Genomic DNA, 12,904 nt, shown 5'->3' with positions numbered 1-12,904 from the left:
ATACTTGTCAAAGACATGCTAACCGGATATGGAAAATATTTTTTGAGCCTTTAAATGAGACAGGAAGATGTCAACTATTTGTTGAAATGATGAGAAATCTGAAATTTAGGCCTATAATGAAGATTCTTGGGCTAACAACATCTATTGAATCAAGCAACAAATCTATTGTGAAGAATCTGATGAATGCATATGATACTGTTGGTTCTAACTCATGCACAAAAGATAGTAATGCCACATGACATGTCATTACATCAACAATTGTAAGCACTCAAACTAAGAAAGCTTGCCTCCTTAGAAAGACAAGTAAACAATTGAAGATAAGTAGACAAACTATAATGAGAGCTTTGGGAAGGTGACAAAGAGTGAAGGATCCATATAACAATGAGTTATGGGCATTTTCCGGTAGATTACCACGGAAAGATAAAGCAATTGTTGAAGCCTTGAGATCCCTAATTGAAGATTTTTGGAAGAATAACACAAGGGTCTCTCCAAATCAAAGAGATGTTGTAAGAAGGAGGATTGGTAGTAAAATCCGTGATCCACATCCAAAACATTATTTGGATATGACTCAAACACAATTTTTTGCCAAGTTTCAACGTATGTATCCTCAAATAAAAATTAGTCAAAGGTTCTTTGAAATGGTAAATCCTTTTTATGTCAAAATAAATCACACGCACAACTTGCTATTGTAGAGTACATATTGAATTTTCTAACCATTATGATGTTTATCAACACATATGTATAGATTTGCATGCTAACAATGTTTTGCAGGAATGCAACATAAATGATCTGATGATTTGGCTAGCCGAGGCATATCATTCCGTCAACATATCATATGGTCAGATAATTGTGCATCATAATTTAAGAACTCTTGGATGTTTTATTGGTTGAGTAAGATGCATAAGTTGACTGCTATTCAACATATGTGGAATTTCTCTGAGGCTGGGCATGGAAAAGGGGAGCATGATGGTGCAGAAGCATGTATTAAAAGAGCTTTAGCAGGAGAAGAGTTAAAGTACAAAGGGAATGCAAACTTGAAAGATGCAAAATCAATTGTTCAATGGTGCAATGGTACAATTGGTCCAGGTAATCAAGGTAAGTCTTTAGTTTGTAGATTTTTTTGGTTGGTAGATGATACTAACATTGCAAAATTAGAAGATTGTTGTACATTGACAGGATCGAGTGAGCTACACTCTTTCAAAATCTCTAATGCAGGTTCATGGACTATCCATACATAGTAGATGGCATGTTATTGTTCTTCATGTAGAGATGGTGCCTATAATGACTATGAGTCAAAGGAGTGGGTGGACGAATGGTGTATGAGACCTCTAATCCCACTTGAGACATACCAACCTCCGAGTGCACTACAACTCACATAGATGGAAGCATCAATTGACTTTGACCATGTGTCAGATTTAGTCCAACCAGGTAAATTAATCACATGAAATTTTGTACTTTAATATTTTACCTTAGTTGTTTGCTAAATTCTTCATACTTTATCATTGCAGGGCATGTTTATGCAATAATTGCAGCTGAAGACAATAAAGAAGGAACAGATTATTACCTGTGTCGTTGTGTGGATGCAAAAAAGAAATTGGGTCGCTCTGTGGTAGATGGAGAAAATATTGAGTACCCCACAGGATCAATAGTTGTTACTAGTACATGGCTTAGAAGGTACCCAATGAAGAAGTCTAACTTGTGGTTGTTCGAGGACTTCGAGACACATAGGAAGATTCTTCATTATTCTAACCTTGTTGTAGCTTTAAATGTTCATTTGATCAGATATAGGGGTAGACCACTAAACAAGAACCTATGGAAGGTTCGTGAGTCTGACCATGAGGCCATACTAGACATGATAAAGAGTTGAGCAGATCCAGATGGTTCAAGATTAAATGTAAATGTAAAAAATTATAATATCAATCTTATTTGGATATATGTACATGACTTGTATTTTTGACTACTTGAGGCATTGTAATATAAAAAATTATGTTTTTGCCTTGTTTTGTGTGATTTTATGTAAATAATGTCATTTTGGACCATTAGAGATCACATGGGATCATTTCATGAAGTATACCCTATTAATATGGTAAAAGATGTAAAAAATGCTCATTTGTTGTTAATCACTCAAAGTGTGAAAAATTATCAAAATTCAACATGGTTTTTCTCGATGTTAGTGACATGTAAGAGTGATCCGTCTGATCCTGCGGGGTCATTTTATGGCACTATAAAATAGCCTCTCTCAGTTTGGGTACACCGGATCCAGTTGCTCGTGGCGACTCTTTCTCCGTCACAACAAAAAGTGACAGATGAGCTCAATGAAAAGTTGCACAATGCCCCATCTTTCAATCCACTCATCGCAGCACCAAACCGTCAGCTCGTACGCATCGGGTTGGCTAGGTTTATGCTAGGAATGCCTTCTTTTTTCTCTCCAACTCGCCCAATCATTGTGGGCCACACCCTAGTAGCCAAATCGCCCAAGTGCTCAAAATGCTCAAAGTTGTCAATATTCGGCATCGTGTTTCTCCAGGCCCATTAATCATAAGAACAATCTGTCTGATCCTAGGGGGTTGAGTTATGGCACTCTAAAAAATCCTCTCTCGGTTTGGGTAGACTTGGATCCAGTTGCTCGTGGTGACTCTTTCTCAGTCGCGACAAAAAGTGACAAATGAGTTCAATGAAAAGTTGCACAATGCCCCATCTTTCAATCCTCTCATCGCAGCACTGAACCATCAACTCATACGCATTGGGGTGGTTGGGTTTACGCTAGGAATACCTTCTTTTTTCTCTCCAACTTGCTCGATCATTGTGGGCCACACCCTAGTAGCCAAATCGGCTAGGTACTCAAAATGCTCAAAGTTGTCAATATTCAGCATCATGTTTCTCCGTGCCCATTAATCATAATAATGATCTATCTAATCCTATGGGGTCATGTTATGACACTCTAAAAAATCCTCTCTCAGTTTGGGTAGACTCAGATCCAGTTGCTCATGGCAACTCTTTCTCGGTCATGACAAAAAGTGTCAGATGAGTTCAATGAAAAGTTGCACAATGCCCCATCTTTCAATCCGCTCATCACAGCACCAAACTGTCAGCTTGTACACATCGGGGTGGTCAGGTTTACGCTAGGAATGCCTTCTTTTTCTCTCCAACTCCCCCGATCATTGCGGGCCACACCCTAGCAGCCAAATCGCCCAAGTGCTCAAATTGCTCAAAGTTGTTAATATTCGGCATCACATTTCTCCCTGCCCATTAATCATAAGAACAATCCATCTAATGCTACAGGGTCATGTTATGGCACTCTAAAAAATCCTCTCTCAGTTTCAGTAGACTTGGATCCAGTTGCTTGTAGCAACTCTTTCTCGGTCGCGACAAAAAGCGACAGATGAGTTCAATGAAATGTTGCACAATGCCCCATCTTTCAGTCTGCTCATCGCGGCACTGAACCGTTAGCTCGTACACATTAGGTTGGCTGGGTTTACGCTAAGAATGCCTTGTTTTTTCTCTCCAACTCGCCCAATCATTGCGGGCCACACCCTAGCAGCCAAATCGCCCAAGTGCTCAAAATGCTCAAAGTTGTCAATATTCGGCATCACGTTTCTCCATGCCTTTTAATTATAAGAACAATCTGTTTGATCCTATGGGGTCATGTTATGGCACTCTAAAAAAGCCTCTCTCAATTTCAATAGACTTGGATCCAGTTGCTCATGGCAACTCTTTCTCAGTCGCAACAAAAAGTGACAGATGAGTTCAATGAAAAGTTGCACAATGCCCCATCTTTCAATCCGCTCATTGCGGCACCAAACTATCAGCTCATACACATTGGGGTGGCTGGTTTTACGCTAGGAATGCCTTCTTTTTTCTCTCCAACTCGCCTGATCATTGCGGGCCACACCCTAGCAGCCAAATCGCCCAAGTGCTCAAAATGTTCAAAGTTGTCAATATTCGGCATCACGTTTCTCCATGCCTGTTAATCTTAAGAATGATCTGTCTAATCCTACAGGGTCATGTTATGGCACTCTAAAAAAGCCTCTCTCATTTTGGGTAGACTCGGATCGAGTTGGTCATGGCGCCTCTTTCTCCGTCGTGACAAAAAGCGACAGATGAGTTCAATGAAAAGTTGCACAATGCCCCATCTTTCAATCTGCTCATCGCAGCACCAAACCATCAGCTCGTACGCATTGGGGTGGCCACATTTATGCTAGGAATCCCCTTTTTTTTCTCTCCAACTTGCTCGATCGTTGCGGGCCACACCCTAGCAGCCAAATCGCCCAAGTGCTCAAAATGCTCAAAGTTGTCAATATTCGGCATCACATTTTTCTGTACTCGTTAATCATAAGAATGATCCATCTAACCCTACGGGGTCATGTTATAGCATTCTAAAAAATCCTCTCGGTTTGGGTAGACTCGGATCCAGTTGCTCGTGGTGACTCTTTCTCGATCGCGACAAAAAGCGACAGATGAGTTCAATGAAAAGTTGCAAAATGCCCCATCTTTCAATCCGCTAGTCGTAGCACCGAACTGTTAGCTCATATGCATCAAGGTGTCTGATTTTATTCTAGGAATGCCTTCTTTTTTCTCTCCAACTCGCCCGATCGTTGTGGCCACACCCTAACAGCCAAATCACCCAAGTGCTCAAAATGCTCAAAGTTGTCAATATTCGGCATCTTGTTTCTCTGTGCCCGTTAATCATAAGAATGATCCATCTAATCCTATAGGTTCATGTTATGGCACTCTAAAAAAGCCTCTCTCAGTTTCAGTAGACTCGGATCCAGTTGCTCGTGGCGACTCTTTCTCGGTTGCGACAAAAAGCGACAAATGAGTTCAATGAAAAGTTGCACAATGCCCCATCTTTCAATCCGCTCATCATGGCACCACATCGGGGTGGCTGGGTTTATGCTAGGAATGCCTTCTTTTTTCTCTTCAACTCATCCGATCGTTGCGGGCCACCCTAGCAGCCAAATCGCCCAAGTGCCCAAAATGCTCAAAGTTGTCAATATTCAGCATCACGTTTCTCCATGCCCATTAATCATAAGAACAATCCATCTAATCCTACGGGGTCATGTTATGGCACTCTAAAAAAGCCTCTCTCGGTTTGGGTAGACTCAGATCCAGTTGCTTGTGGCAACTCTTTCTTGGTTGCGACAAAAAGCGTCAGATGAGTTCAATGAAAAGTTGCACAATGCCCCATCTTTCAATCCACTCGTCGCGACACTGAACCTTCAGCTCATACATGTTGGGGTGGTCGGGCGTACACTAGGAATTCCTTCTTTTTTCTCTCCAACTCTCCCGATCGTTGTGGGCCACACCCTAGTAGCCAAATCGCCCAAGTGCTCAAATTGCTCAAAGTTGTCAATATTCGGCATCACATTTCTCTGTGCTCGTTAATCATAAGAATGATCTATCTGATCCTACAAGGTCATGTTATGGAACTATAAAAAAACCTCTCTCAGTTTGGGTAGACTCGGATCCAATTGCTCGTGGTGACTCTTTCTCGGTTGCGACAAAAAGTGACAGATGAGTTTAATGAAAAGTTGCACAATGCCCCATCTTTCAATCCGTTCATCGCGGCACCAAACCGTCAGCTCACATGTGTCGGGGTGGTCAAATTTACACTAGGAATGCCTTCTTTTTGCTCTCCAACTTTCCCGATCGTTGCTGGCCACACCCTAGCAGCCAAATCGCCCAAGTGCTCAAAATGCTCAAAGTTGTCAATATTCGGCATCGCATTTCTTTGTGCTCGTTAATCATAAGAACAATCCATCTAATCCTACGGGGTCGTGTTATGGTACTCTAAAAAAGCCTCTCTCAGTTTTGGTAGACTCAGATCCAGTTGCTCATGGTGACTCTTTATCAGTCGCAACAAAAAGCGACAGATGAGTTCAATGAAAAGTTACACAATGCCCCATCTTTCAATCTACTCATCACAACACCGAACCATCAAATCGTACACATCAAGGTGACCAGGTTTACACTAGGAATGCCTTCTTTTTTCTCTCCAACTTTCCCAATCATTGCGGGCCACACCCTAGCAGCCAAATCGCCCAAGTGCTCAATATGTTCAAAGTTGTCAATATTCGGCATCGCATTTCTTCGTGCCCATTAATCATAAGAATGATCCGTCTGATCCTATAGGGTCATGTTGTGGCAATGAACCATTAAATCGCACACATCGAGGTGGCTTGTGTCTTGGATTATAAACACATATTTAGGTTCAAATCTTAAGTAATAATAAACTTTGTGCAATTATTCATCTAATCATTTGTACTGCAATTATGGATAACCATGATAAATGATTTGCATTAACCAAAAAGCTACAAATCCATGCAACATTTTATACCATTAAAACTATCAAATATATCCAATACAAACAAATAGGCTTGCCAAAAGCCATATGGACTTAGAATTTCACATATTCATAAAACAAAACATATGTTCAAAATTGCTATAAAGGCATACAACATGGTATCCAATAAAGTCAAATAGGAGCTTGCCAAAATCCATATGGCGATAGAATGTCACATATTTGTAATACAAAACATATGTTAAAAATTGCCATATAGGCATACAACATAGGACCCTATTCTATTCATTTCCCTCTAGGGGAAGGAAACAGATCACGAGATATCTTTGCCTGTCGAGGGGATGGAGATGTATATGATGCAGGTGTCTTTCGAGTATGTCCACTTGACCTCCTCTCCAAACTTTTTTGTAACTCCACCTAATACAATGAAAAGAATGATATTAGCATATGCAAAAATTGAATTTTAGAATGACATATAATAGAATAGTCACTTACCGCATACAAATAATCATGATGTTCATCCACAACAGGTGCACGTTCATGATCTGGAGTGACAAGCCCCTCTTGTAAGCATCACAATATAAATTAAACTAAATACAAGTGTCGTTAAAATTTTCAATAACATATTATTAAGATAACAAATGTAATGCTAAATTTACTAAATTTACAAATATGTCTCATACTTCTATTAAAGCAGTTGAACTTGCTACTGCTGCAGCAACACTATGCTCCATTGACGTGCGGACAAAAAGAGGAGTCTCTGAATTCAACATCTGAAAATTAAACAAAGTATATTGGTTAATCGCCAAAACTATCTATATTATTTAATAACAACATTAAAGATAAATTGTTTACCTAGGTGAAAGATTGTCGATGAAATACACTACAAGGTGTTGATGTTGAAGCTCTAGCATCAAACTATTTGACATCCAAAATGAGTAATTAGAAAATCATTCACATAAGGTTCAAGTATCTACATATAATAATTATATTTTTTCACTCGTCGTATACCTGTGGAGTCGATGAAGTAGTGAAAAAGGGTGTTGCGGGAATGTTGCTAGTATTGTGAACACTTTTGACCCTGATTTTTTATCACAATAATTTACTAATTTAGATATGTTCTCAAATTTACATATAAGATTTAATAAAAAGAACGAAATGAACTTGTAATGAAATTCACCTGGGTATCAATGCCAAATGTTTTGTTCGGCAAGGATTCTGTCATGACAATGTTCTCTGTAGAAAACTCTGCTCGTGCATGTGCATTCTCAGAACTATTAGGATCATAAGTGCAAAGAGAACCACAAGATCGACAAAAATGAGCTGGAACCTGATGCCTAGAAGAATCAACATCATCACTCACATCACCCTCTACTAGAGGATTAGCATACTGTATAAGGGTCTAAGTGAGTGAGCTAATCGAGTCTAGAGTTTTGACCTCAATACTCTCCATCACAATGGAAGGAATAATAACATGCTCCACCATAGGTCTGGCCAAGGGTCTTGGTGGGATATTTCGATCATGTTGTGCACCCTCTCTATCATGCGAGGAACCCCCACCTCTACCTTGGAAATCTATAAAATCAAAATAGTTTGGGATCTCGTTAAGGACAAACTCAGTACAGTTTTCTCAAAAAGTATTGGGGTACCTCATGATTATTGCATGGGGGCTAATCAAATACCATCCACCACCTATCCCAAAAATGGTTCTTAATCCCTTCAGGATGACACCAATGAATAGGGAATCTCCTACATCTAGGGTGTAAAGGTTGATTCGTTCGGGGGTCCGTAAAAAGAGCACACAAGTCAAATTTATTAATTTTCTTTTTCTTCACTGCCGCATATGATAATTTGTCAGCATAAAATTGCTTTTGTTCTTCCTTCTTACAGGACCAAAAATTTATTTGCCCACTCATAGATTGTATGTGAGATACAATAGATTGCAATGAACTAGCAAGGTTTGTCCTATGGAAGTTTGTTCCAGTGGGATCTTTTAGCCTTGTGATTAAACCTTCAAGCTCTTTTTGGCTATTTTCTATTTGACCTAATAGGTTTTCTTGTGTCCCTATGGGGTGTCTAGGGATTGTAGGAGGTTCTTGATGTGCTTCTTCTTCAATATGGTCTTCATGAGGAGCTGATTGATGTGCTTCTTATTCATTAGGGTCTTCATGAGGAGCTGATTGAGTGTTTTCAATATTTTCTTGTATAATCTCATTTTCTAATAATGAAAATAAATTTAAATCAATAAACCTAGTTTAATCTTTAAATTAATAAAAAAAAATGACAATAAGAAAATAAAAATACATGCCTCTTCGAGCTCTTTGATGGCATGGCGGCATTTTGATGAGAGATGGACAACTTAGTGCCTAATTTCAAGCTTTTACAAAGGGCGAGTGCAAGAAAATAGCACCCAAAAATGCCAAAACGCGGGTTTGGAATGCAGAAATGTGGAGCAAGGTTTTTTTGCTGTTTACAATGCACATACACCTTATAAGGCACATGCCTTATAAGGTGTGCGCACTATAGGGCGCATGCCCTATAAGCTTGGTGTGCCAAGCCTAAGGCTTGGCACACCAAGACTATAGGGTGCGCGCCCTATAGTGCATGCGCCTTATGTGCTTTTTAAATTTTTTTGAAGTGTGGCACCTTTATGGTACCACAACTTCATGCATATACCCACTATATCAAATATATATGAATAAAACTTACTTTTCTAATCAAAATTGATTTTCTTAAATAATTAAAATTAACCTTTCTATTACAAAAACCAAAAGAGATTAAATTATTTCCATTTCGAATAAATTTAAACCTTCCCTTTCAAAATGCATAAACTGAATAACTTTATTATTTAAAATTAACTATTAAATTAAACTTGCTACAAACATGAATAGAGCAATTTTTAATTAATGATTACTCCTTTGAAAGAAACCTATTTACTTTAGTTTCTTAATTACTAATGAAAAAATGAACACATTAAATCAAAATAACTACTTAGGATTACATACGCCATTTAACCATACACCAAGCATGCAACCCAAGAAAAGAAGCCAAATACCCAACACGCAAACCCAAATGAAAAGGGAACTAACGGACCACAGGCAATGCTCACTTGAGCATGACTAGAGTAAATTGACGGTTTTATGACCACCTAACCCAAATTCTAAGCACGAAAGATGTATACTCAACCCTGTGAATCTAGGTGAAGACGAACCTCGCACCTAGGCGGTATTGTACCTGCAATCTCCTGCAACCAAGAGTCACACAAGCACGCACACACACACACACACACACACACACACAGATATATATATATATATATATATATATATATATATATATAATGAAGGTATTACCTCGATATTAATAACAAGAATCGGGAGGAAAATTAAACTTACATAAGAATCGATGTAGAAGCACATTATCACGTATGCACAACAATCATAATATCTGACTACAACATTACCTCATGGTAATTCAACCATTCAAGAATGCCACATAAAAGTCAACCAAGGTCAAACCAGTTTTAAAAAGCTGACTAGGGTAGGGGCACTACATTCTCCCCCCTAGGCTCTGACTTACTCCCGGAAGTCGTAAGGCTAAGCAGAAATCATGCAACACGTATTAGCCCTGAAACTCAATTAACAATTATCAATTTGCACATATGAATCCTTCCATAAATAAATGAAACATTATTTCTAAAACCTTTATGAATGTCATAATCCATTGGCAAGATACATCTAAAACCATACACTTCTTAAAATATTCTAGCAATTATCCACAATCATAGTAGAGAAACAAGAATTTTCATTCTTTCATTACACCAAATTTAAGCATTAAAAGATATAGACAACAATTACCATACTCATCTACCAATATGACAAGAAAACATTGCATCATGATCAATTTCCTTTACCAATCCATATTTTTCATAAAACTTTATCGCATAGAGCTAGCTTCAAATATCAAATTCCACAACAAAGTTAACTTTCATGAAATAAGAGCAATGTAAATAAATCAATTGTTTACACTTTCCAAGCATATAAGAACCTTTCCAATGACTATGTCCCATAACAAAGTGACAAGTTAATACAATTTAATCTATGATTACACATAATAACCATCAACATTACTAGAATACACAACTCAAAAGGCCACATTTGAGCATGTCTAATGCTCGGTCAAAGATAACATGCATGATCAACATCTCTATGCCTGATCTCAGAATAATAATATGATCATATATATCCAATATCTCACTCAAGGGCTTGATGGTGCTAGGGCACACCATAGTGGTGCTACCTTCCATAAAAGACCCTCATGAACATCCCTTGTTGCATAAGGTGGTTAGCCTCCAAGAGATAGTCACCACACATAGGTAGGTAGTGGATACTAGTTGTTTCAAAGCATCACATGCCCCCATCCTCAAGGTTCCCTACGCCTACTTCCTTGTATACACTCATCCAAGACCGCCTCCTACATTCTTGGAGAGGAATTCACATTACAACACAAAACCAGCATATGAAAACAATAAGGATAAACTAGTTTAGCCACCAAAGTACAGAAGAATAAAGATAATAATCATCAATTCCAACATTAAGGCAAGAAAATAATTCCAGAAATGCAACATCAAATCATGTAAGCAAAAGATCGCAAGGTTGTGGCTAAACCTTCAAGGTCAAAATAAAATAAATTGCTAGTCCCCAAAGAAATAAATAAGAATATTACAATTACACATAACATCATTATGTGACTAGAATCTAGCCACCAATGAGGAAGGAAGGAACAATCATCTAGCTATCGCAGTAGCTAATCATGTGGTGTGGTCTAGTCACACATCCACATGGCATGGCAGTGTGCACCTCGACATCACCCCATATTACGTCATCACGCGGCATGGCTCTACCCTAAACCTATTGGTAGGTTGCATGGCAATGTCTACTACATCCCACACCGTGTCTCAGCATGGCATGGCAATACTCCAAGCGGAAAGGGCACGCAATGGACATATCCCGCATGGCAGTGTACCTCGCAGAAAAGGGCACACGCAGGTCACACCCCACATAGCAACGTACCTCTTAGGATACTCATCATAAGCCAGAGGTATGCATGGCTAAGGTCCACCCACATGTCTACCAACGCTGGACAATTGGTAGCTCATATTAATAAAAACATACCTTTCATGAAGACAAGGCAAAATATCCTCCAATTAAACCACCATTCTGCTCAAGAACTGATATCAATATGCTCAAATAAAGGATAGGAATAGGCTGGCACACATGAACCTTATAAATCGATTCATCACAAGGGAAAGTATTGAGTACACCCATAATATAGTTTTATTACATAACTATATTTTTCCTCAAAATAGAGAAGCTAAAGTTTCTTCGCGTCGACATTACTCGTACGTCATTCTATACTATTCAAGGAATGGTGACTTCTAATACTACCCCTTCACATACTGACTTATCAACAACTCATGGATTGGAACTCAGTAAGGAAACAAATAAGCAACATCACATAAACAGTATGGTTTCCCATACTCATAAGTAAACATATCCTCCATGGTTGATTACTTCACCATCCCATGGGCACACATAGCAAGCACGGGTTTCTTACAATAAACAAGGAATAGCACCATTACTGGTTCATTCACATTTATATGGAGTACTTTTCAATATGCTATCATCTACTCAAGAAAGGTTTTACCTATGCTTTCCAAATGAATCACTGAATAAAGTTTACTCTAGATACCAGTACTGAAATTCTTAACAATTGACCATTACATAAGGAAATAACATCATTCCTATATCCTACTCAAATTCCATTAAGCATTCAAATTCACATTTACTATCTACATAATTTTCTTTCTAAAGCTTAAGACTTTCATCTTTCCATAAGCAGCCCAAAAGCAAACATACAATTACATATGAGTTATAAAAATTCTTTTTAAATCAATGCATGCTTAGTAGCATTTCTAAAAAATTTATGATTTAGGCAAAGAAAAGGGAATGAGAGTTTTATAATCAAACTACTTCCTACAAAGGCACAAGATTAACAAGATCACACTACAAGCTGAAACTTCTCACTATAAGTCTATCATTTTAGTTGCACGGTTTTCATTTTGCTATCATTTTAGCAAGATGCCAAACAACCTAACATGACATTTCCAATCATTATGGTTTCAACAAAATGTTGTAGTTTTCCAAACAAGAAATCAAGACAGACAATCCTTCAATAGTACAAGACCTCTTGAGAACACTCACTATTCTTAATTCAATTTAAAAACATATCATACTCTGCAACCTATCATTGAAAATCAAACTATGATAAGAAGGTAAAGGAGGAACTATCAACTACATAATACACATTAATGCATACGCATCAAACGAGTCTTTCATTTGCACTTTTTAAACATATAAAGGTAATTACATATACCCAAAACCAAGTTCAATGGGCATTGTTATAATAGATCCTCAATCAAACTGTTTTAATGAAACATATAAAACAATCTTTCATGGAACACATTAATACACTCTCAAAGCTACTATAACATGTTCCCTTTTGGTACTTCTTTTACAACAAAGTAGTTTCACAAAATCCATC

Source organism: Cryptomeria japonica, chromosome 3 (assembly GCF_030272615.1).
Source record: "Cryptomeria japonica chromosome 3, Sugi_1.0, whole genome shotgun sequence".
Classification (NCBI taxonomy): Eukaryota; Viridiplantae; Streptophyta; class Pinopsida; order Cupressales; family Cupressaceae; genus Cryptomeria; species Cryptomeria japonica.
This window is presented reverse-complemented; position numbering follows the sequence as displayed.